The 24729-nt window shown below is 41.3% G+C and overlaps 1 protein-coding gene across 2 annotated transcripts in view; it reads left to right on the top strand.

Moving 5' to 3' along the window:
* Positions 1-24729, top strand: part of TMEM135 (transmembrane protein 135) — a 343152-nt gene that overhangs the window by 31710 nt on the left and 286713 nt on the right. The window lies entirely within an intron of this gene.

Genomic DNA, 24729 nt, shown 5'->3' with positions numbered 1-24729 from the left:
CAGAGCATTTGAAGATTAATGAAATAAACAAAATGAGCTCTTTGGGGTACCCAATAGAGCCCTAGACAAACAGCATTATTTTCATTCCTGAGTTCAAAATAAATTAGTCAAAAATTTACCTTTATTAGTGAAAGAGGCTAGCCTCATCAGTGAATGCTGTAGCTCTAGTGATAGCTGCCCTTTGTAACCTAACTTGTATAGATATCAGGTACTGAATTTATATTATTTCTAAACCTCCTCCCCAAATTTTGGAGTTAAACATTGTGATCCCCATTTTGTAGATGGGGAAACTGAGTTAGTAAGTTAGAGAAGCAGGATTCAACCTACATCTGACTAGACCCAAAGCTCTCAGCTTCTTATTTGGCACTGCTGCTTGTTGGGAACCAGCTGGAACTTCTACAACCAAAACCCAATTAAATCAACCAACAATTCTGATGAGATTTCTGAAGTTGTATTCTGGCAGAGTTTTTCTCTTTCCCCAAGGTTCTCCTCTGGCACTGGCTGGAAGCCCTGGCTCCTCCAGAAGATGCAGAAATGTGTAAAGCCTCGGGCCCTTCCAATTCCAGGTTATTTTTCGTTGCCCCTGGGAGCACTAGGTCTAATGCCAGCACGGATGTACTATTTTGAAACTACATGCATTTCTCAGAAAACTCAGGCAGAGTGCCATTCAAGGTTATATTTTATATCATCACCCCACAGTGCTGTATCACTACGACTGTCCTTCATTCTGGGCCTTGCTGTCTATGGAGAAGAGTTGCTTTATTTAGTGTTTACCTCCCAAGCATGTTGGGAAAACCACAATCACAAAACCCAAAGGGATTGGCTGCTTTCATCATTGAAAATGGCTTTCATTATTGCAAAGATACATTTTTTTCATGTGATGGTTCTTGTCTTAGGTCACGTTCCTTAGAAACCAACCCTGAGATGGGGATTTGTGCTCAAGTGATTTATTTATTGAGTGTTTTTAAGAAGGGGAGTGAGAGAAACAGGGCAGAACAGAGAAAGGGGTTAAGCAAGAATTTGGCTTCTACTGACGTCTTGCTTCAGCCTGATCTCATGAGGAGCACCGAATCACAAATTGTACCACAGAGTTAAACCCACTTTAAGGTTGAGGGTGGCGGGGCTGACCTTTGTACTTCCCACAACAGTTAGTCATGGGCCACTGACTGCAGAGATCAGGTCTATGTGTGCATGTGTATGTAGCCATACACAGGTCAAGGTGGCTCCCATTGGCTCAAGGTCTCTTCCTCATGGCAAAGGGCAATTCTCCAGAGAAAGTGGTAGCTGTGAGTTGTATTAGCCAACTCTCCCAGCAGCTGGGGTAACTGCCTGGGTACACCGGCTGGTAAAGTGGATCTGGACAGGACGCCAATAACACTTCCCATCATAAGACATAAGAGTCATTTGAATATGACTTTTGGTTAATTAATCTCAGAGTTCCCAGAGACTATGCCTCATTATATATTTATTCCTTTCTATGCATTTAATTGGTGAGTAAACCAGAGTGAAAGTCACATAGCAAAATAGTCCTATGATTCCAAGTTGCTGTAAGTAAAGATAATATTCAAGTAACTTCACCCTATTTCAACATTCAGCCAGCCTGCAGAAACACATACCTTTGGATGTTACAGCATGTGCTCCATTTTATATGCATTTTCATGACCAACAATGTAGTTTAGTCTTATAGTATAACCAATAGGTGGCACCAGAAACACCCACAGTTATTCCAGCTACGTAGTGTGTATATGTTGCTAAAATTTTAGTCCCTCTCTACTTACTTTTTTCATGTTGAAAAGGAACTCATAATATCAAATCTAAACCCAAACTTGGTAACTTACAATTTCCCATTTGCGATTTGACCTCTTCCTTTTAGGGTTATGTGAGCATGAAAAAAATAGGGTGATAGGGGCAGTCGATTCAGAAAGAAAACATCTATTCATTAGCAAAAGGAAGGAAAAAAGACTGGAGCCCTGCATCCTTTTCCTTCAAGGTCTCTTGAGTGTATAAATGCCGAAGATTATTAGGAAATATTTGAATAACAGGATAAAAAAGTCAAGGATACTGCCTCCAAAACATGAACTTTATTCCCCACTGAAAACAGACTTGGATGGCAACCAAGTTGTTCAAGGATTGCCCTGGCCAATATCTGACCAGAGGGTTCCACTCCGGGAAAGGTTTTTGAGTCCAGCATTCACCATTTTCAAGTTTGTTTCTTTTGAAGTTTGTACTTTATTGTTGGTGAAGGGAAGTAAATGGGGGGAGGGGGTGCTACATCTTCCAATTTTTTTCCCAGCAATCCAGCATTGTGTTCTTTTTCTACATCAGACTATTCCAAGGAGCATAATGACTTAGAGGAAAAAGTACTGAACTGGAAACTAGGCTGCAATACACTTAATGTTTACCAAGTATTTTTGTAATCATTATTTGACCCTCCAACCATATTAAAAGTGGGTATATTGAATTTCAGAAGGTCCTTTAGCTAGCAAGGACCTTAACCCAGTTCATCTGACCCCCAAGGTCAAGACTAAATCTAGATGTGTTGTTATGAGCTCACCATACAAATTGGACAACTCATTTCACCTCACTGGCCTTTAGTTTCCTCTACAACATAAAGAGCTGGACTGTATGGCCCCAGCACATCTTCCAGCAAGATGTCTCCAGATCCTGAATAGTACGTGTGGAGTGGAGTGTCTTGTGTACTGATTGGGACTGGAGGTGTGGTTTGGCACATAGTCAGTAGGAAGGGAGGGTAAAGCTCACTTTGATAGTGTTCCAGAGTGGAAGGTGACAGGGCTATTATACAATGCATTCAATAGTCTGGTTCTTGCATTTTGGGGGGAAAATCAATGCCAGGTTTTGATTAGCCTTTCCTATACCTGTCATCAGCTTATTATGCAGTAAACATCATGCCTCTAGGAGCTTTCCTTTCCAAATGAAATGATCCTAAGGTTTGGAATTTCTCTTTACATGGCATGCTCTTCTGCCCTGCATACCACAAATTATTTTCACTGCCCTTCTCTGAACCATTGCTATTTTTGCTCTGCCTTTTTGATAGCAGGACTGATTAAAGAGTGATTTTATTCTTTTAAAGATTAACTACAAAGATAGGCAACAGGACTATTCAAGGATACATATAAATTTCTTGCTCATAAACCTTCATAATGTGAACAGAAAAGTCAGGAAAGGGGAAGAAAGGAAACTAACTTTAATTGAGTGTCTACAATAGATCAAGTTTTCTTCTAGGTCCATTTGATATCTTATTTCCCTTCATTCTCTCAGATGGGAGGCAGTACTGTGTACTGGTTACATGCCTAGTCACCTGAGTCAGATAGACCTGGCTTCTCTTCAAGGCCTGAGTGCTACCTTACCATGTAACTCTGAGAAATCTATGCAACTTTTCTAAGCTTTGGTTTCCTCAGTAAGACAGCATCCATCAAGTACTTAGTATTAGCCCAGAGTAAGTGCTCAATGAATGTTAACTATCTTCTTGACCACCCTAAAGAGTACACCTTATCTACTTCACACTAGATTTTTAAAAACCTAAGGTTCTGAGAAGCTAAGTGAAAAATTTTGAGACCTATATTGATCTGACACTGATGGGTGTCTGTTGTTTCTCTCTCTCTCTGTCTCTTTTTTTTTTTTCAAGACAGAGTTTCACTCTTGTCACCCAGGCTGGAGTGCAATGGTGCAATCTTGGCTCACTGCAACCTCTGCTTCCTGGGTTCCAGAGATTCTCCTGCCTCAGCCTCCTGAGTAGCTGAGATTACAGGTGCCCACCACCATGCTTGGCTAATTTTTTTATTTTGTATTTTCAATAGAGATGAGGTTTCACCATGTTGGCCAAGCTGGTCTTGAACTCCTGACCTCAGGTGATGCACCAGCCTTGGACTCCCAAAGTTCCGGGATTACAGGCATGAGTCACTGTGCTCAGCTGATATCTATTGTTTCTTTTTCCCAGAACCACTCTTTATTCAGGGAACCCATCCTCCTCCCATCCCTATTCTGTTTTGTTTTGCTAGAACAGATTTTATAAGGCTCAAGAGTGAACTCTGGAGCAGATAATATGGTTCAAATCTCAGCTCTGGCTGGGTGTGGTGGCTCATGCAGGTAATTCCAGCACTTTGGGAGGGTGAGGTGGGTGGATCACTTGAGGCCAGGCGTTCAAGACCAGCCTGGCCAACATGGTGAAACCCTGTCTCTACTCAAAATATAAAAATTAGCTGGGTGTGGTGGTAAATGCCTATAATCTCAGCTACTTGGTAGACTGAGGTGGGAGAATCACTTGAACCCCAGGAGGCAGAGGTTGCAATGAGCAAGATTGTGTCATTGTACTCTAGCAAGACTCCATCTAAAAAAAAAAAACAAAAATACCTCATCTCTACCACTTATTGGCTGTATAACGTTTGAAAGATTCCTTAACCTTTCTGTACCTTAGTTTCTTCATCTATCAAATGAGAGTGTCAAAAGGCTACCACTTGGATTCTTGTGAAGATTAAATAAGCTAGTAGGAATGAAGTGCTTATAGCAGTGCCTCATGCATGGTAAATGTTAGGGAGCTATAAAGCCTTTTTCTTCCCACCCTACCTGTCTCCCAGCAATAGGGCTGGGCACATGACTCAGATCTGACCATCAGAGTGTCTTTCCTATCTTCTTGTTTACCACAATTGGTCTAGGGCAATGTCAGCAACATTTTTTTGTAAAGAGAAGATAGCAAATATTTTAGGCTTTGTGGGCCATGTGGCCTCTGTCACCACTGCTCAACTTGCTATGACAGCGGAAAACCAACCATAGACAATACAGAAACAAATGGGTGTGATTGTGTTCCAATAAAACTGAAATTTATGGACCTTGACATTTGAATTTCATATAATTTTCAGGTGTTTTAAAATGTTACCCTTCTTTTATATTTTTTTCCCCAATCATTTAAAAATGGCAAAACTGGCCAGGTGCAGTGGCGCACACCTGTAATCCCAGCACTTTGGGAGGCTGAGGCGGGTGTATCACAAGGTCAAGAGTTTAAGACTAGTCTGGCCAACATGGTGAAACCCCATCTCTATGAAAAAAAAAAAAAATGACAAAACTATTTTTAATTCACATACTGCCCCAAAACAGGAGTCAGTCTGGATTTGGCTGTTGGGTCATAGTTTGTCTACTCCTGGTCTGGGTATGGGCATGCGACCCACAAAGGGCCAAAGTCCTGCCACAAGATTTAAGACATGGACTCTGGAAGAGAGTGTGTGCCTCTTCCTTTTGGATCGAGATTTCCGTGGCCATCTTCCTTCCCACAGGGAGAGTTGCTGTGTATGGCAGGAGGAATGAAGCCAACAGCAAAAAGAATCAGAGCTAAGCAGAGCCAGCTAAGAAGTAAAGACAGAGACACCAAGTCCTGAAAACTGTGTCTGAGCCTCTAGATCTAGCCGTGCTATTAGTTCCATGAGCCAGTGATTCCTTTTTGTTTTTTCTAATGTAGTTTGAGTCAGGTTTTGGTCATCTACAGTGGAGTTCTGATAGATATTTAAGGGCTTGTTTTTCTTACACAACATACCACTGTATGTAATTATTTTGAAAAACGGAACACTAGCCTCTATTGTGTAGTTACCATGTGCCAGGCAATTTGATAAGTGCTTTCACATGTGAGCTCTCATTGACTTCTTACAACACTCTGAGGTTGGCATTATTATCCTCACTTTACTAAGAACACAGACACATTTGATGCCAGTAGATTGCTTGCTGAGCTACAGTATTTGATGGCAGTATGAAGCAGCTAAAGGGATTGGGGGAGTGGACTGTTCAGGGCCCTTTTCTCACTCACCTCACTCCCTAAGAAAGAATGATGGCAGAGTATACTGTCAGGGCACACTTAATCCCTTTTCTGGGAAAGAGGACATGTACTGATCAGGAATCCCCACTGTTCCCTCTTCTGGGTAGTGGGGAGTGGCGGTCCTGGAGTTCTTGCCCAGCTGCCCAGCAGAGAGTGGATGAGCAGCTGAGGCACACTGATGAACAGCCTGGGTTAATCCGGGCTGCAGCTTGCAGCTCCTTTGCAGGACCCATCCAGGATTTCCTTCAGAAGTATCACATCACAGCAGCTGGCTGGCTTGACTTTGCCAACTGCTTGACCCCTAGCTGCACAGGAAACTTCAGCAGGTAGAACTTGGCCAGCCTCAGGAGCAGACACACCCTGAGCTCCTTAGGATAGAACAGAAAGGCTTGCACAAACAGGGCTTGCACAATAGAGGATGAGAAAGCAGCCAGGGAAAATAATCCTTCACATCCATTAACCCTCACCTTGACACATCAACCCTTTGAGTTGTGGATTGAAGACAACTACCATACTAATAGCTGCTACTTATTGGACAACTCCTGTATCTCATTCTATTTATTATAATAGCTCTTATTGTTTATCAATTGTTGTATGCCAGGTATTTTACCTAAATAATAATAATTATTATTATTATATTATATATATATATATTTTTTTTTTTTTTTGAGACAGTCTCACTTTATTGCCCAGGCTGCAGTGCAGTGACGTGGTTTCAGCTCACTATAACTTCTGCCTCCCAGCTCAAGCGATTCTCCCGCCTCAGCCTCCCAAGTAGCTGGGATTACAGGCACCCACCACCAAACCCAGTTAATTTTTGTGGTTTTGTTAGAGATATGGTTTTACCATATTGACCAGGCTGGTCTTGAACTCCTGACCTCAACTGATCTGCCTGCCTCGGTCTCCCAAAGTGCTGGGAATACAGGCATGAGCCATTGCACCAGCCCAAATTTATCTCAGAAGCCTTGCAAAGTAGACATGAAATATTACCTACTATTTTATAGACAAAGAAACCAAGATGACTAGAGGTTACAAAATGATGAACACCAGGAGGGAAGGGGAATTTGCCCCGGGTCTGTCTCTATTTCTATGCACTACCATGTGGGATGGGAGATGAAACAGGAGGAGAGGGGCAATATTTTTCCAGCCTTCAGTAGTTGGACAGGACAGGTCTAGCCACTGGAAATGGAAATGGAACATGAAGCTTGAATGCCTCTTCAGGCTTTTTGAAGGCAGGGAATTATGTTATTTTGTATTTACCTGGTATATACCATCAGCACAGAACTTATACTTGGCCTAGAGTAGGAGCTCATTAATGTTTGTAGAATGAATGAGTAAATGAGTCCCGGTGTCTCTTTCTTTTAGTAAAACAGGAAGAGACTGAGGAGGCACTGACTTGATTATGTCCTCTCTTTAAGTTGCTTCCTGGAACTTTTAGAAGTCATATGAACTCTTATGGGCATCTACCCTACCTTTTAATGCAATGGAGTAGAAGTTCACCCCATTTCATGGTAAATTTTATAGGATTGCTTTACCTAATGCCGCAATAGGGGTCTAAAACAGTTAATGCATGTTTCAAAAATTTGTCTCTACTGGACTTCTGGGGGGTAGCTTGAAGCAGGGAAAACATCTGATTTCACAAACTTACTTTAGGGTTACTTAACCAGGCAATAATAAGTGCTGGCTGCTGAGAAAGTTAAGCAGAGACCTTTAAAAGGCAAGTCTTTAAAGTGGGGATGGAGGGCAAGGAAGGAAAAATTGGGCACAAAGGTCAAAAGTTGGAGCTTTGCCTATTCTATTCCCTGGCCAGTAGGCAGGCCCTGAACTCAATTCCCTTTTGCTTGCTCTCTGGGGCAAGGCTGAGTTAGCGAGCTATAAATTCCACTAGTCTAAGTGTGAGGAATGTGGAGATGAATGTGGGGAAGTCTTCGTTCCAGAGGAAAGGGTACAACGTCAGGCCAGCTGGAGATGGAAGACAGAACATATCCCAAGTGTGAGCCAACAGAGATTTCAAATTAGAATCTGGGCTCAACCTGCATCTGGGTTTTAAGTACTCTGTGATTGTAAGTGGATAGGGCTGTCAAGTAGTTGGAAGAAAGTGTATAGAGACCTGAGGTGACATGGAGTTGATTTGCCAAGAAAAATTAGTAGCATATTTATCTGATGATTTGTGTCAATATGTCTTCTCTTGGCAAGGAGAAGCATTTGTGCAGGGAACTAGTGAAAGAGGAAGGTTAAAAGGGGGAGAGAGCCCCATGAGGTGAGCAGGAAGTCAAGTGGTACCCAGAGAAGCCCAGCTGGCTTTCCATCAAAGGCAGCTTGATGGAGATGGCGAACCTAAATGAGTGGCCACATTTCCCATGTGTTGTGGGTGACACCCTCTCCTAGAACCCAGCAACTGGGATCCACGCCTGGAGCTTTACTTTGGAACTTGCTGTGGAGGATCATTTTTATTGGGAAGTGTGGTTTGGAAGGTCAAACTGTTGAAGACTGTCTTTGAAGATCAGGGTTTGCTGGCACTCACTGAGGATTTCTGGATTCTTGGAAATCTAACAACTGCCTCTTTCCTCACCACAACTAAGTACAAACTATGAATATGTGGGAACTAAGAATTCAAGGATGAGGGCCCTCTTAAGGTTTGCTTTGAGTGCAAGGATTTAAAACTACAGATAGAGACAGGAAACAGCCAAGGGTCCTCGACAAAACCCACCTCCGAGCCTAAAAAAGCCTGAAAGCTGAAAAACTGGACTTCTGTCCCGGATGAAGTGTACCCTTTGCCGATTGATTGTCCCTGAAAAGGGCTTGGGAATCTGGGTTTAAATCCCAATTCTATGATTTACTACCTGTATAATCCTTTTTAAAAATTTTTTGAGACAGAGTCTCTCTCTGTTGCCTATGCTGGAGTGCAGTGGCAGGATCTTGCACACTGGGGGAATTGGGTGGAGGCAGGGAAAGTTTGTGCCATTTGCAGTGGGGAGGAGCCTGACCTCTTCAGTTCCTGTATGGTGGCCTGGGAATCAATCTGTGAGGCGGGAGATCTGTTAGCAGGACTCCATCTCACTTTGCTCAGAGATTCTCTTACATTTTTTTCCATTTCGTTTTACCCAATAAACCCTGCCCTACTCACCCTACAATTGTGTCTGTGTGCCTAAATTTTCCTGGTCTTGTAACAAGAACCCGATGTTCTACAACACTATGTCCTCTTAATGTGACTTCATTCAGTCATAGAGTACATGAATAGTTGAGAAGGTATTGCATTAATGGCCAGAAAGTAGGCATTTCAGGAAAATGCTCCTTTAATGTGTGAGGTTGGGCAAGCCATTTAACCTTTCTGTCTAATTTTCCTTTTACCTTTTAAATGGAGCTAATAGTATCTTGTCAAAGTAAAATAAAATGATAAGTGGCCAAGTGTTTTTAAGTATGCAAATTGAGCCAACTGTGTTACATGAAAAGGGCTTGGGAATCTGGGTTTAAATCCCAATTCTATGATTTACTACCTGTATAATCCTTTTTTTAATTTTGTTTGAGACAGAGTCTCTCTCTGTTGCCTATGCTGGAGTGCAGTGGCAGGATCTTGGCTCACCGCCACCTCCTCCTCCTAGGTTCAAGCGATTCTCCTGCCTCACCCTCCCAAGTAGCTGGGATTATAGACATGTGCAACCACGTCCTGCTAATTTTTGTATTTTTAGTAGATATGGGGTTTCACCATGTTGGCCAGGCTGGTCTCAAACTCCTGACCTCAAGTGATCTGTCTGCCTCAGCCTCCCTAAATGCTGGGATTACAGGTGTGAGCCACTGTGCCCAGCCTATAATCTTAGACATGTTTTCTAACTTGTCAGTGCTTCGATTTCCTGGTCTCTAAATACTTCTCTAAAATGTTGTAAAGATTAAAATAATCTTATGTAAATGACCTTGCCAAAGAAAAAGATAAACTTACATATGGGGCTTCATAAATTATACCAATTATGATAATGACTCTTATAAGCAAGAAATACATGTTATGTGCTTAAACTAATACTTAAGCTGGTGCCTGGTAAATGCTAATTATTATTATCATCATTAATGTTTCTACCAGATACGAAAAACCATAGAGGCAAAATTCCTCTCACCTCTGAGAAATGATTGAATAAAACAGGAGTGAATCCAATGTATGCAAAGCAATCTGGGCTTCATTGGATCTAGAAATTTTCCTGCCACCTCTGGAAATCCTGTTTCACTAGAGGTTTTTTTTTTTATTCAAATGGGAACTGTGAAGGAAATAAAACCACTAATAATCTTTAATGCATAGGCAAAATCCAAACTGAGGATAAGCTCTGGACATGATTCCTCAGCAATAACTCAATGGCAACCACAGCCCCACCAGAATAGTGTTCTGCCAGAAACCTCAGGGCTGGGGTGGTGTCCTTCCACCAGCTCACCGCAAGACATTGTACCAAAGCAGTACAAGGAGCCCACATTTTAAAAATTACAGGATAAAGAAGTGGAAGTCCAAAATACTCGTAGACAGAATGTATGATGAGATTCATCATAATGTCCATAACTGCTAAAAGAGAACTAACTTCACTGGATGGTTTATCTAGTAAAAACTTAGGAGATCAGGCATGGTGGCTCACACCTGCAATCCCAGCACTTTGGGAGGCCAAGGCAGATAGATCACCTGAAGTCAGGAGTTCGAGACCAGCCTGGCCAACATGGTGAAACCCTGTCTCTACTAAAATAATTAAAAATTAGCCGGGTGTGGTGGCATGTGCCTGTAGTCCCAGCTACTTGGGAGGCTCAGGCAAGAGAATCATTTGAACCTGGGAGGCAGAGGTTGCAGTGAGCCAAGATCGTGCCACTGCAGTCCAGCCTGGGGGACAGAGTGAGATTCCATTTCAAAAAACAACAACAACAAAAAACTTACAGGTTAACAAGATGGGTATAGGCTTCCTAGAAAACTAATATAATACCTGGATATCGGGCTGGGCTCAGAGGCTCACGCCTGTAACCCCAGCACTTTGGGAGGCCAAGGCGGGTGGATCACGAGGTCAAGAGATTGAGACCATCCTGGTCAACATGGTGAAACCCCGTCTCTATGAAAAATACAAAAAAAAAAAAAAAAAAAAAAAAATAGCTGGGCATGGTGGCGCTTGCCTGTAATCCCAGCTACTCAGTAGGCTGAGGCAGGAGAATTGCCTGAACCCAGGAGGTAGAGGTTGCAGTGAGCTGAGATCGCACCATTGCACTCCAACCTGGGTAACAAGAGCAAAACTCTGTCTCAAAAAAAAAAAAAAAACCTGGATATTTATTTTTCTAACCCAAGGATATAATGGTTACATCTAAATTATTTTCTTCCCATTACATCTTTTTGGATAAAGTTGTTTTTCTGTTTAATGATGTCCTGAAAATTTAAATGAAAAGTATATTATATAAAAATCAAGCAGTAACTTCACATGTTATGTGAAGAATTTTATCCCCAAGAGCTAAAAATAATATAAATTCCCTGGGATATATTATAAATATTTTAATCTTGAATTAAAAATAGAAACCCAAGTATTATACAATATATATGTGATTATTAAAAATGTTCAAAAGACAAACATTGAATACAGACAATAAAATTACTTATCTAAAGTAATTTCTGACCTCAAATTCTGGCTGTTAGCCAACTTATGTGACATTTTGTTGACATAAGACATTGATTTAGTGTTAGGAAGGAGGACTTTCTGATGGTGATTTTTCACTGGCTTGGGCAGGGTATTTTGCAGGGGAATGAGTGGACTGATCGAAAAATTATGATGCTAATTGAGATGGCTTATCGGCCTTTCACAAGTTTCTTTCTTGGATCAAGATGATGGAATGATCATGCAAGTCAGTCTTGCTTTTCCCAGCCCCCAAAGCCCTTAAATTTACATAAATGATTATTTTTAAAAGATTTAAAAATTTTTAAATTAGAAAATTTTTTACAGATTTTCAGACTTAGCAAAAATAAAAATAAAACAATACTGGACACAGTAAGTTAAATTTGAATTTCAGATGAACAATAATTGTTTTAGTATAATCATGTCCCAAATGCATTATTTTGGACATGCTGTATTTTATCTGGCAACCATAAAAATAATAAATTCATAACACTGTATCATCACTGGATTATAATTATGTAGAATTTTGTGATTGGATTAGATTGAGTTTGTCCTGCAATTCTACTTTTAGGAATTTATGAAATGAAAGATAATGTTCATAAACACATCTGTGTAAGAATGTTCACAGAAGCTTTACTTGTAATAGTCAAAAATCTAGAAACAGTCAAATGTTTATCAGCATTAGTATGTATGAACAATTTGCCTTTTTAACAAGCTCCAGGGTGCTGCTGATGCTTCATGTTCAGGCATTATACTTAGAGAACTACTGTTCCATAGCATAGAGTCAGGGTGACTACAAGTCAAAAGCAGGAGGGGGTCCTGAGACAAGTGTCAGGACAATTAATTGCATACCTGTATCCATAATAGCAAAGCTGATCCTTACCCGGATCTCCCATTACCACCACCACTGAGTAGCCAGCAGCAGCAGCCCTGGGCCCTGGGTTAAAACCCCAAGAGACTACCCCTCCAAATAATCTAAACTTTCTATTTGGGAAGGATAATGTATGGGGATAGAGGACTAAGAAAGACAAATAGAGACTTCCAAAATAGACCCAGGAGAAATAAAAAATATGTCATCTTTGCTTAGGAAAAAAATTTACTTAAGTCTTCTCATGCCAGAGACAAGTCCTACTTATTCTAGTAATGAGGTAGGGAAGGCAAAGGGTCTTCAGCCTGCTTGTCTGCCCTATGCCCATGCTCTCTAAAGTGACATCTTTTGATCAAGCTCCATCCATGTACATGCAGCCACAGCCACTATTTCTTTTAGGGGAGAGACCTGTTGGGAAAAACAACAGGTTTTTCTGCAGCTGCAGAAGAAGCTTATGCCAGATACCTAAAATCCAAACAGACAGCTAGTGATCACCCGACAGACATCAAGATTAAGAAGGAGAAAGAACAAACTGACCAGAGGAAGCAGAGATTTCTCCGAGAGCAGAGAACATGCAAGAAATACCAATTTGTGTACTAGGAGATATGTGAGAGGCTATCACGTTCATAAAACAAAAATAGGCCCAATCATAGCCTAAGACTGCCAAAGAAGTGTAATAGAAACTAAACATGACTGAGGACAGTTTCTCTCTTGTTTTCTCTGTAAATAATCATGGAAAGATGCAATAAAATATGCACAAAGACTGCTGAACAGAAAAAGATGTGGCCCTGCCAAAGTAGAGCAGAGCTGTGGGCTGGCAGGTGGTGCAGCCATGGGATACCTCAAATTGCTCATTAAACTGCAAGAGTATGAAATTCCAGATTTGGTGTGGGAAAGGCATTTTAGGGGTGGCATGTGTAATGTGTGAAAATCAGGCTGTATAAAAGTGGACTATGTGAAAGTTAAGAACCATCTGTGCCCACATTCCACTTGGCTTTCCCCAGAGCTTAGTAATATAAATCTGTCAACTTAAACTCAGGGTCACCATTACAATAACTATCTATATACCACCTCACTACTTATGGTTTACAAAACACTTTTACTGATTATTGTATTTAATCCTTATCTTGGAAGGTAGTTAATATATCATTATTTTACCCTTGAGGGAATAGAGGCAGCCAGCAATTTTTATCAATAACCTTCCAGGAAATATAGAGACTGGTCAGAAAGGTGTTTTTGCAAACTGCTTCCCAAAGAACGATCTGCAAATTATTGATTCCATAAGACAGTAGTTCTCAAACTTCAGTGTGCATCAGAATTGCCTGAGGACTTGTACACACACACACACACACACACACACACACACACATTGCTGTCTCTCCTTCCTCCCAGGTTTCTGGATTCAGTAGGAGCCTGAGAATTCACATTTTACCAAATTCCTAAGTGATGCTGGTGCTGCTGTTGCCGATCTAGGATCAACATTTCATGAACCACTATCATAAGATGCTAACTGAAGAAAGAGCTCCATGGTTAAATTGAGGCATATTTGTTGTATAATGGCATACAAATAGCACTAGCTCTGAAAGGGAAAGAGTAGGAAAAATGAAAATAGTTACACTAGAATAATAGGATTATGAATGATTTTTACTTGAAAAATCTTTTTATAGCCATGAGTTTATCTTTTAAACTAAAATGGTGAGGGAGGATATAATATACTGAAAAATAACTAAAATAAAAGATAATGCACAAAACAATAAAAAATTATTGATGATCTGGGAAAATGTTTATGATGCACAATATAATCTGACCATAGATATTAAAACAAATCTATCTTTTTCCATGGGAGAGAGGAAAGTAGAAGGAACTGCTCCAAAATGTGTGCAGTGATTGTCTTTGGACTTGTGGGTTTATGCATAATTTTAGTTTCTAGGAAAATACGCCTGTAATTTTTTTTTAAAGATGCTTAGAGTCTGTAGGAATTCCAGTTTTTAAAAGGAAAAGAAAATCTCAGCTTTTTAAAGCCCACCTTTAAAATTCCACCCCCTTTGTTTAAGCAATCTCTCAGACACAATTACACATTTCTTGTAACATAATTTGTATAAAAGGCAATTTGGGGCTATTTACCAGTGCAAAAAAGGATTATACCATTAAATCAACTAGTGTCAAATTACCACATTTCATCACATATAGACTATAATTAAGGCAAATCTAAACTAGACTAATCTCTTTTTTCCTGCTTCCCACAATAATCTAGTTTTGTCTACTTCCCTAGTACTGTGTGTGTGTGTGTGTGTGTGTGTGTGTGTGTGTGTGACAGACAGAGTCTCACTCTGTTGCCTAGGCTGGAGTGCAGTGGCACGATCTTGGCTCACTGCAACCTCCACCTCTCCACCTCCTGGATTCAAGCTATTCTCTTGCCTTAGCCTCCCAAATAGCTGGAATTAGAGGTGTGTGCCATTACGCCCAGCTAATTTTTGTATTTTTAGTAGAGACAGGGTTTCACTATGTTGGCCAGGCTGGTCTCGAACTTCTGTCCTCAAGTGAGTTACCTGCTTAAACCTCCCAAAGTTCAAGGATTACAGGCGTAAGCTGTCGCGCCCAGCCTTCCCTAATATTTTTACGAATTTTGCCCAACAGTGTTTGAAAACTGCCTCAAAGTAACAGGCCAGTCTCTGATATTTATACATAACAATGAATGTTTTATGTATTTCAGAAAAAGAAAATAAGTAAATCTGTATATCTTGTGGTTTGTTGATTGTGACAACTACATGCTAGAATGGATTCCCATGGCACAGGTTCATACTGTACAAGTTTCAATATAGAGAAAAATATTCTCCTTAGAGAATTAATGAATCAATAGTTAAAACATTGGGTGAATTTTTCCAGACACACAATATAACTTTTTTGCAATAGGTAGCTTAAATCAGACTGAGGCTGATTAAAATGAACCCAAATGGTTATTTCTATAATAATTTCATGAAAATACCCCTTCAAAAATTCAGTTAAGGCCAGGCCTGGTGGTTCATGCCTGTAATCCCAGCACTTTGGGAGGCCGAGGTGGGCAGATCACTTGAGGTCAAGAGTTTGAGACCAGCCTGGACAACATAGTGAAACCCTGACTTTACTACAAATACAAAAATTAACCAGGCATGGTGGCAGGTGCCTATAATCGCAGTTACTCGGGAGGCTGAGGCAGGATGATTGCTGGAGCCTGGGAGGCAGAGGTTGTAGTGGGCCCAGATCAAGCCCTGCACTCCAGCCTGGGCAACAGAGCAAGATCCCATCTCAAAAAAAGAAAAAGGCTAGGCGCGGTGACTCACACCTGTATTCCCAGCATTTCGGGAGGCTGAGGAAGGCAGATCACCTGAGGTTGGGAGTTCAAGACCAGCCTGATCAACATGGAGAAAGCGCATCTCTATAAAAATACAAAATTAGCCAGATGTAGTGGCACATGCCTTTTATCCCAGCTACTGGGTAGGCTGAGGCAGGAGAATTTCTTGAACCCAAGGGCGGAGGTAGCGGTGAGCAGAGATCACGCCATTGTACTCCAGCCTGGGCAACAAGAACAAAACCCTATCTCAAAAACAAAAACAAAACAAAAATTCAGTTCATAATGTGTATGTTGTATATCCATTAAGTGCCCAATTCTGTGAGATCTACGAGAAGTTTCCTGCTGTACAAGAGTTTCTGTCTAAATTAGTAAAGTTTGTACACATGAAACAATAAGAGACAAGTTAAAGTATAGATGAATGGCTCAGGGAAGTTAGCCCACTAAACAAGGGAACAAGATCTAATATGCATTCTAGGAGGCATTTTAGAGGTTATCACATTCATAAAACAAAAATAGGAACAATCATAGCTTAGGACTGCCAAAGAAATGTAATAGAAACCAGCCAGGCGCGGTGGCTCACACCTGTAATCCCAGCACTTTGGGAGGCCGATGCGGGTGGATTACAAGGTCAGGAGTTTAAGACCAGACTGGCCAACATGGTGAAACCCCGTCTCTACTAAAAATATAAAAATTAGCTGAATGTGGTGGTGCACACCTGTAATCCTAGCTACTCAGGAGGCTGAGGCAGGAGAATTGCTTGAACCCAGGAGGTAGAGGTTGCAGTGAGCTGAGATTGCACCACTGCACTCCAGCCTGGGCAACAGAGTGACACTGTGTCTCAGAAAAAAAAAAAAAAAAGAAATGTAATAGAAACCAAACATGGCTGAGGATAGTTTCTCTTGTTTTCTTTATAAATTATCATGGCAAGGTGCAATAAAATATCCACATCTTTCCCAATCATCTTCAAACCTCTTTAAACACTACTGTAGCGGATCAGTGATAGCTGAGAGTGTTTCATAGCTTCCAATTCTAGAAGGATTTTAAAGTTTACCAAATTAAAATGAATTCTTGCTCCGGGAAGTCTGCAGTAAGGAGGCATTTCTTTTCTTCCTTTTTTATCCGACTGTTACCAACCTTTAGTACATTTAACATTCCACTGCAAGCAAGTAAGGAAATAGACAAATGAGAGTATTTCCTCTTAGGGACATATGGCAGCAAGGATGCCCCTGGCTACAAGTAAAAGAAAAGGCCACTCAGAAGTAAATGAAGAGGAAATTTGATATCTCCCAAGATAAGAAGCACAAAGTGAGGGTGAGTTCTAGATGCATCAGGATTAGAAGCTTCTATCAAGGAACCAGCTCTTTTCTTTATTTGTAACTATCTTTCTCCATCCTCAGGCTGGTAGCAAAATAGCTGTTGTCAGGCCAGAAGACGCTCCCAGACTATATCCCAGTGGAATAGTACAGGGAAACGATGGGAAAACTATGACTATCGGGCAAATTTGGAGCACTACCTGATTTTTTTAAGTAGGTTTTACTGAAACACATCCATGTGCATTTCTTTTCAAATCATTTGTGGCTGCTTTCACATTATAGCAGCAGATTTGAGTAGTTGCAACAGAGAATTTGAATAATTCTCACAAAGCCAGGCCAAGACAAAGGAGCAGCCAATCACTGCTGTTCATTATTCACATTTTCCTTTCCTATTTCTAATGGCCCATCTATCTGTCCATCCACCAATTTACATGAAGAGAAAATATTCTCCTTAGAGAACTAGTGAATCAGTAATTCAAACATTAGGTGAATTTTAAAAACATTTTCCAGACACACAATATAATTTTTTTGCAATAGGTAGCTTAAATCATGATGAGGCTGATTAAAATGGCCCCAAATGATTATTATTTCTATAATATGTTCATGAAAATGTCTCTTCAAAAATTCAGTTTATAATGTATATGTTGGCATATACGTTAGTATTTAAATATATAATAGTATATAAGTAGCAGGGAGGTAGACAAAACTAGATTATTGTGGGAAGCAGAAAAAAAAATTAGTTTAGACTTGCCATAATTATAGCCAATACGTGATGAAATGTGGTAATATGACATTAGCTGATTTAATGGTATAATGCTTTTTACATTAGTAAATACATATACATAAATACATTTATCTTCACATCTGAAGTCAGACTTAGGCAGGCAAAAGAAACCTTGGGAAGCCACCCAGAAAAGGAATATAGAAGGAGACTTCCGTTGGTAGCTGCTAGAGAGAGTGTGTATCTCCAATTTGCTTGACCATCACCTCTGACCTTTTCATACTCAGGCTCCTGCCAAACTAGATATTAATTCTAGTCCTTCCCTTTCCTAGTCTTTCTGAGGTCTTAGAAACCTTAGAAATTAGGCTGGCCGTGGTGGCTCAGTCCTGTAATCCCAGGACAATAGACCGCCAAGGCAGGTGGCTCATTTAATGTCAGGAGTTCCAGACCATCCTGGCCAACATGGTGAAACTCCATCTTTGCTAAAAATACAAAAATTGGCTGGGCACAGTGCCTCATGCCTGTAATCCCAGCACTTTTGGAGGCCAAAGCAGGTGGATCACAAGGTAAGGAGTTCGAGACCAGGCTGGCTAATGTGATGAAACCCCATCTTTACTAAAAATACAAAAATTAGCTGGGCATGGTGATGGGCACCTGTAATCCCAGCTACTCGGAGGCTGAAACAGGAGAATGGCTTGAACTCGGGAGGCGGAGGTTGCAGTAAGCTGAGATCATGCCACTGCACTCCAACCTGGTGACAGAGTGAGACTCTGTCTCAAGGGAAAAAAAAGAAACTTAAAATTAGAGTGAAATTAGAGATAACCCTGAAAAAAATATACCAGCTAGGGGACTTAGTCTTTTTTCTTTTTTTGAGGCAGACTCTTACTCTGTAGTCAGACTGGAGTGCAGTGGTGCTATCTCCGCTTACTGCAAAACTCCACCTCCCAGGTTCAAGCGGTTCTCCTGCCTCAGCCTCCCAAATAGCTGGGACTATAAGCGTGTGCCACCATACCCAGCTAATTTTTGTATTTTTAGTAGAGACAGGGTTTCACCATGTTGGCCAGGATGGTCTCGATATGTTGACCTCGTGATCTGCCCACCTCGGCCTCCTAAAGTGCTGGGATTACATGAGCCACCTCACCTGGCCCAGCTGGGGTACTTGTTCTTTTTCTTTTTTTTTTTAGATGGAGTTTTGCTCTTGTTGCCTAGGCTGGAGTGCAATGGCACGATCTCCACCTCCTTGAGTTCAAGCGATTCTCCTGCCTCAGGCTCCCAAGTAGTTGAGATCACAGGCATCCACCACCATACCTGGCTAGTTTTGTATTTTAGTAGAGATGGGGGTTTCTCCGTGTTGTTCATGCTGGTCTCGAACTCCCGACCTCAGGTGATCCACCGGCCTCAACCACCCAAAGTGCTAGGATTACAGGCGTCAGCCACCACACCCAGCCGGGACTTAATTCTTAAAAGGAGCTTGTGCAAAATATTAATACTTATCATAATGGGAATGGTACCAATTTTTTGTGAAACAAAATGTGAAGAGAGCCATCATTTATTGAGCATCTGCTATATGCCATGTGATTTATATATTAATTTCAGTGAATATTCACAATAAGCCTGTGATATATTGAAATTCTTTGGTGATAGATCTGGCTAGAAAATGCAGAAAATCTGAGTACAGTGGATTAAAATTTTTGGGGTTAGTAGTCCACTAGGTGGTGCTGACACTGATGCAGCTTCTCAGTGATGATACTGCAAAACTAATCTCTATCTGCATTAGTATCCTTAGCAAGTTAACATGTAGCTTTATGCAGTTATGGGCTCATAATTGCAAGATGGCTACAGTAGCTCCAGATATCACATCCACATTCAAGGAAAAATTGAGGGAGGACTGGCGCAGTGGCCCACACTTGTAATCCCAGCACTTTGGGAGGCTGAGGCAGGTGGATCACATTAGGCCAGGAATTCGAGAACAGCCTGGCCAATATGGCAAAACCCTGTCTCTACTAAAAATACAAAAATCAGCCAGGTATGGCCTGGTGTGGTGGCTCACGCCTGTAATTCCAGCACTTTGGGAGGCCGAGGTGGGTGGATCACAAGGTCAGAAATTCGACCATCCTGGCCAACATGGTGAAACCCCATCTCTACTAAAAATAAAAAAATTGGCCAGGCAAGGTGGCTAATGCCTGAATCCCAGCACTTTGGGAAGCCAAGGTGAGTGAATCACAAAGTGAGGAGTTTGAGACCAGCCCGGCTAATATGGTGACACCCCATCTCTACGAAAAACACAAAAATTAGCCAGGTGTGGTGGCGTGCACCTGGAGTCCCAGCTACTCAGGAGGCTGAGGCAGAAGAATTGCTTGAACACAGGAAGGAGAGGTTGCAGTGAGCTCAGATCTTGCCACTGCACACAAGGCTGGGCGACAGAGGAAGACTCCTTTTCAAAAAAACAAACAAAACAAACAAACAAAAAATTAGCTGGGTGCGGTGGTGTGTGCCTGTAGTCCCAGCTACTCTGGGGCTGAGGCAGGAGAATCGCTTGAACCTGGGAGGCAGAAGTTGCACTGAGCGGAGATTGCGCCACGGCACTCCAGCCAGGGCAACAGAGCAAAAACAAAACAAGACAAAAAATTAGTCAAGTGAGGTGGTGCACATCTGTTATCCCAGCTACTCAGGAGGTGAGGCACAAGAATTGCCTGAGGCATGAGAATTGCTTGTACCCAGGAGGTGGAAGTTGCAGTGAGCTGAGATTGCACCACTGCCCTACTGCCTGGGTGACAGAGCAAGACTCTATCTAAAAAAAAAAAAAAAAAAAAAAAAAAAGATAGAATTGAGGGAGAAGGATAAGGTCACACAGTCTTCCTTTGGTTAAGAATGAAAAATTTTCCCAGAAACCCCATCATCAGACTTGTACTTAAGGTATTATAGACAACAGATGGGTCACATAGATACCCTTAGTTGGAAAAGAGTCAGAGAAAGTAAGGGATAGAATTGTCAGCATTGTGTTAGATTAGGGGTGGGTAAACAATAACCAAATCTAGACCACTGCCTGTTTTTGTAAATAAAGTTGTCTTGCACCATATCTATATCCACGCATTTACGTATTGTCAAGGTAGTAGTCACACTACAATGGCAAAGTTGTAACAGAGACTGAAAGGCCTGTGAAGTTTAAAATATTTACTATTTGGCATTTTTCAGGAAGATTTGCTGATCCTGGCCTTAAACCACTTGTGAGCCATCATCTAGGCTAGGTACTTTCCTCCCCCAAACAAAAGTGGGAGAGCTGATAGCAAAATGAGGGGACAGTGTCACTGAGTAGGTCACTGACATTGTCTGCCATATATAGCTGTTGTTTCCTCTGTTTCAGATGAGGAGGATCAGAAAAGTTAAGTAACTTGCCCAGGACACAGGTTGAACAAGGGCAGTCCTAAGTTCAAGTTCAGATTCAAAGTTGACTTCATGTCCTTTTGACCATATCATAATTTTATGAGTTTTGCCATCTGTGAAGGAGCTATAAGACAGCCATCTATTATTCAATGCAGCCCTTAAGTGAATTGTACAAAAGGACAGAAAGCTAATGAGTCTATCTACATAGGTTCACAAGACAATTATTTACTTTTTTATTTTTGAGATGGAGTCTCGCTTTGTCACCCAGGCTGGAGTCAGTGGCATGATCTCAGCTCACTGCAACTTCCGTCTCCCATGTTCAAGCAATTCTCCTGCCTCAGCCTCCTGAGTTGCTGGGACTACAGATTCACACCACCATGGCTGGCTAATTTTTGTATTTTTGGTTTGTGATGGGTTTCACCATATTGGCCAGGCTGGTCTTGAACTCCTGACATCGTGATCCACCCGCCTCGGCCTCCCAAAGTGCTGAGACTACAGGCGTAAGCCACTGCAGCCAGCCAGTATTTACTTTTAAACTGCATTTCAGTGTTCGACTTGTGAGTCAAATGGTATAAAATATTGAAGAGATTTTTTTCTGAGCCAAGTATGAATGACCATGGCCCAGGACACAACCCTCAGGAGGTTCTGAAAATATGTGCCCCACGTTGTCAGGGCACAGTTTCATTTTACACATGTTAGGGAGGCATGAGACATCCATCAGATACATTTAAGAAATCCGTTGGTTTGGTTTAGAAAGGTGAGACAAATCAAACTGGGTTGGTGGGGGGTGGGAACGAAGGTGTGGGGACTTGCAGGCTATAGGTAAATTTAAACATTTTCTGATTGACAATTGGTTGAGTTTACCTAAAGGCCTGGGATCATTAGAAAGAAATTGTTCTGGTTAAAAATAAAAGATTGTGAAGACCAAGGTTCTTTTGAAGTCTTATAGTGGCTGCCCTTAGAGATGATAGATGACAAATGTTTCCTATTCAGATCCTCTAAGGTGCTAGACTTTTAGTTAATCTCTTTAGGATTAAGAGGTCTTGAAAGAAAAAGATTTAGCTATTTTAATAGAGATTCTTTATAGATGCAAATTTCCCCCCACAAAGGACAGCTTTGCAGGGCTATTTCAAGATATGGCAAAGAAACATGTGTTGGGGTAAAATATTTTTATTTTCTTACTTGTCTAGTAATGTTATGCCACACTCAGGTTGGAAAGCAAGTAACTATATATAGGGTTAAATAAAACCCATCTTATGAGAATTTATGATTTGTAGGGCATGACTCCCCAGACCCCTTAGATAGGAATTTGAGCAAGATTAAAAAATCAGAGTTTAGTCCTCAGTTTCCCATTTGGTTCTCTTTTTGTTACATATAAACACAGGCTATATGTAAACCTGAGCTACTTTAGAATAGTTTTGTGTCTTTTTTTTTTTCTTTGGAGATGGAGCCTTTCTCTGTCACCCAGGCTGGAATGCAGTGGCACAATCTCAGTTTACTGCAACCTCTGCCTCTCGGGTTCAAGTGACTCTCCTGCCTCAGCATCCCAAGTAGCTATGACTACAGACACATGCCACCATGCCTGAATAACTTTTTGTATTTTTAGTAAAGACAGTGGTTTTACCATCTTGGACAGTCTGGTCTTGAACTCCTGACCTCGTGATCTGTCCGCTTCCACCTCCCAAACTGCTGGGATTATAGGCGTGAGCCACCATGCCCCTCTTAGAATAGGGTTTTTAAAAGTTCTTTTTCTCCCCAATACTTCACATATACCTAATACACAGGGCTCAAGAAAACTTTGTTATACCCCACACTTCACTATTGTCTCATATCAAGTAAATATATAACATTCATAATTTCATATATTATCTTCCCAATGAGGCTATGAATTGCATCCGTGGATATCCACTCTGCACTTAATATATGTAAAATGAATAAATGACAACTCCGTCCCTCACCATTGGCCCCTTAGAACTGAAAATGATGGCAGTTGCAGTGTTTAAGGGCAACATGAGTGGTCAGCCACCTTTGGCCTGCCTGGTCAATCTCATCTGTGTGTGATGGCAGCAGCATCTATATGCAGCTCAGGCCTGAACACTGGGCTGTCTCTGTCCCTTCATTTCCTCTGCAACCTTGAAAGAGCAGCAAGGTGGTAGGAGAGCTAAGAACAGCATGGTCGGCCGGGCACAGTGGCTCAAGCCTGTAATCCCAGCACTTTGGGAGGCCGAGACGGGTGGATCACGAGGTCGAGAGATCGAGACCATCCTGGTCAACATGGTGAAACCCCGTCTCTACTAAAAATACAAAAAATTAGCTGGGCACGGTGGTGCGTGCCTATAATCCCAGCTACTCGGGAGGCTGAGGCAGGAGAATTGCCAGCCTGGGTAACGAGCGAAACTCCGTCTCAAAAAAAAAAAAAGAAAAAAAAAAGAACAGCATGGTCAACACAAAGGAAAAGGGCAAAATTTTGAGAGGAGGAAGAGGAAAGCTTTAGAATATTCATTCTTCTTCTTTTTCGTCTCTCCATGCTCCATAACTCAATCCAAGGGGATCTGGAAGAAACCACTTCTCCTCTTCCTGCCTTCCATTTCAAGTTTCTGAAGCTTCTTCAAATTTGTCTCTCTCTCTCTTGCCTGTAGGTCTTAGCCATGCCTGGAAGAATCTTCTTTTCCACTCTGCTGCACCACGGTCAAGCTAACTTTTCTTCTAAGGTTTTACTTTAGAGTTAACATCTTCCAAAAAGCCTTCTGGAGGTGCCCCTGGTATCACAGCCATGGCATCCTGTACACTGGACCTAATTGTTTGTCTGCCTGTATGAGTTTATAAGCAAAACCTATAAGAAGCCACATCTGGCTGTTCTATGTACTAAAAAAATAACTTGCAAGCGAAAGAATGAGGAAGAGGAGAAAAAATTCAGAAGGCTCCTATCCCTTCCAATGGGTCATGTTAGGGATTTCCTACCTGCTTGTGATTCTGTATGCCCTAGAGGGTTTTACTTACTCCTGAGACCTTGGAAACTGTTAAGTAGAGTCTGTTTGGAGATCTTATCTGTGTGCTTCTCCATGGGTGTTGTTTTCCTCTATCTCTCCAGCCATGCATTCCTCAGCTCTTTAAGTGGTGGAGCCTGTCTGCCTGGATAGAGTGCAAAAGCTACAGTGTAATCTTGCTTTCTTTCAGGGCCACTGACCAGAGGAAACAAAAACTGGACTGATTGGGCTCTTCTGATATGGACCAGCTAGTGGCCCTGTAGTTTCCTTCTGTGTTTAAAATTCCTTATCTGACATTGCTAGCAGATCAGCAGGCCCACAGGTCAACTGAGGGCTTATCTCCAGAGCTGGAGCTTCAAAGAGATACATCCACACTACTCACTCTCCTGGGTCAGATGGGCTGTGTCAGTGAGTTGGGAGTAATTTGGGATCAGTCAACTGAACACACATAAAACAACCGATTATTTATTTATTTTTTAAAAAGCAAAGTTTACTTTTTCCCATTATGAAAGTCATCAATGCTCGTTGTAGAAAATTTGTCAAATAGCAGAAAGTAGAAAGAAAAAAAATTCCTTAAAATTTAGTATGCTTGATATATTTCTGTTTAATGTGTTACTATGTTATTTAATAGTTGTGATTATATATGTTTTGTAATAAATGTGTATTTGTGTTGTGGCTTTTTT

This window comes from Callithrix jacchus, chromosome 10 (assembly GCF_049354715.1).
Source record: "Callithrix jacchus isolate 240 chromosome 10, calJac240_pri, whole genome shotgun sequence".
Classification (NCBI taxonomy): domain Eukaryota; kingdom Metazoa; phylum Chordata; class Mammalia; order Primates; family Cebidae; genus Callithrix; species Callithrix jacchus.
The sequence above is the reverse complement of the archived record's forward strand: the minus strand, read 5'-3'. Positions and strand labels throughout refer to the sequence as shown.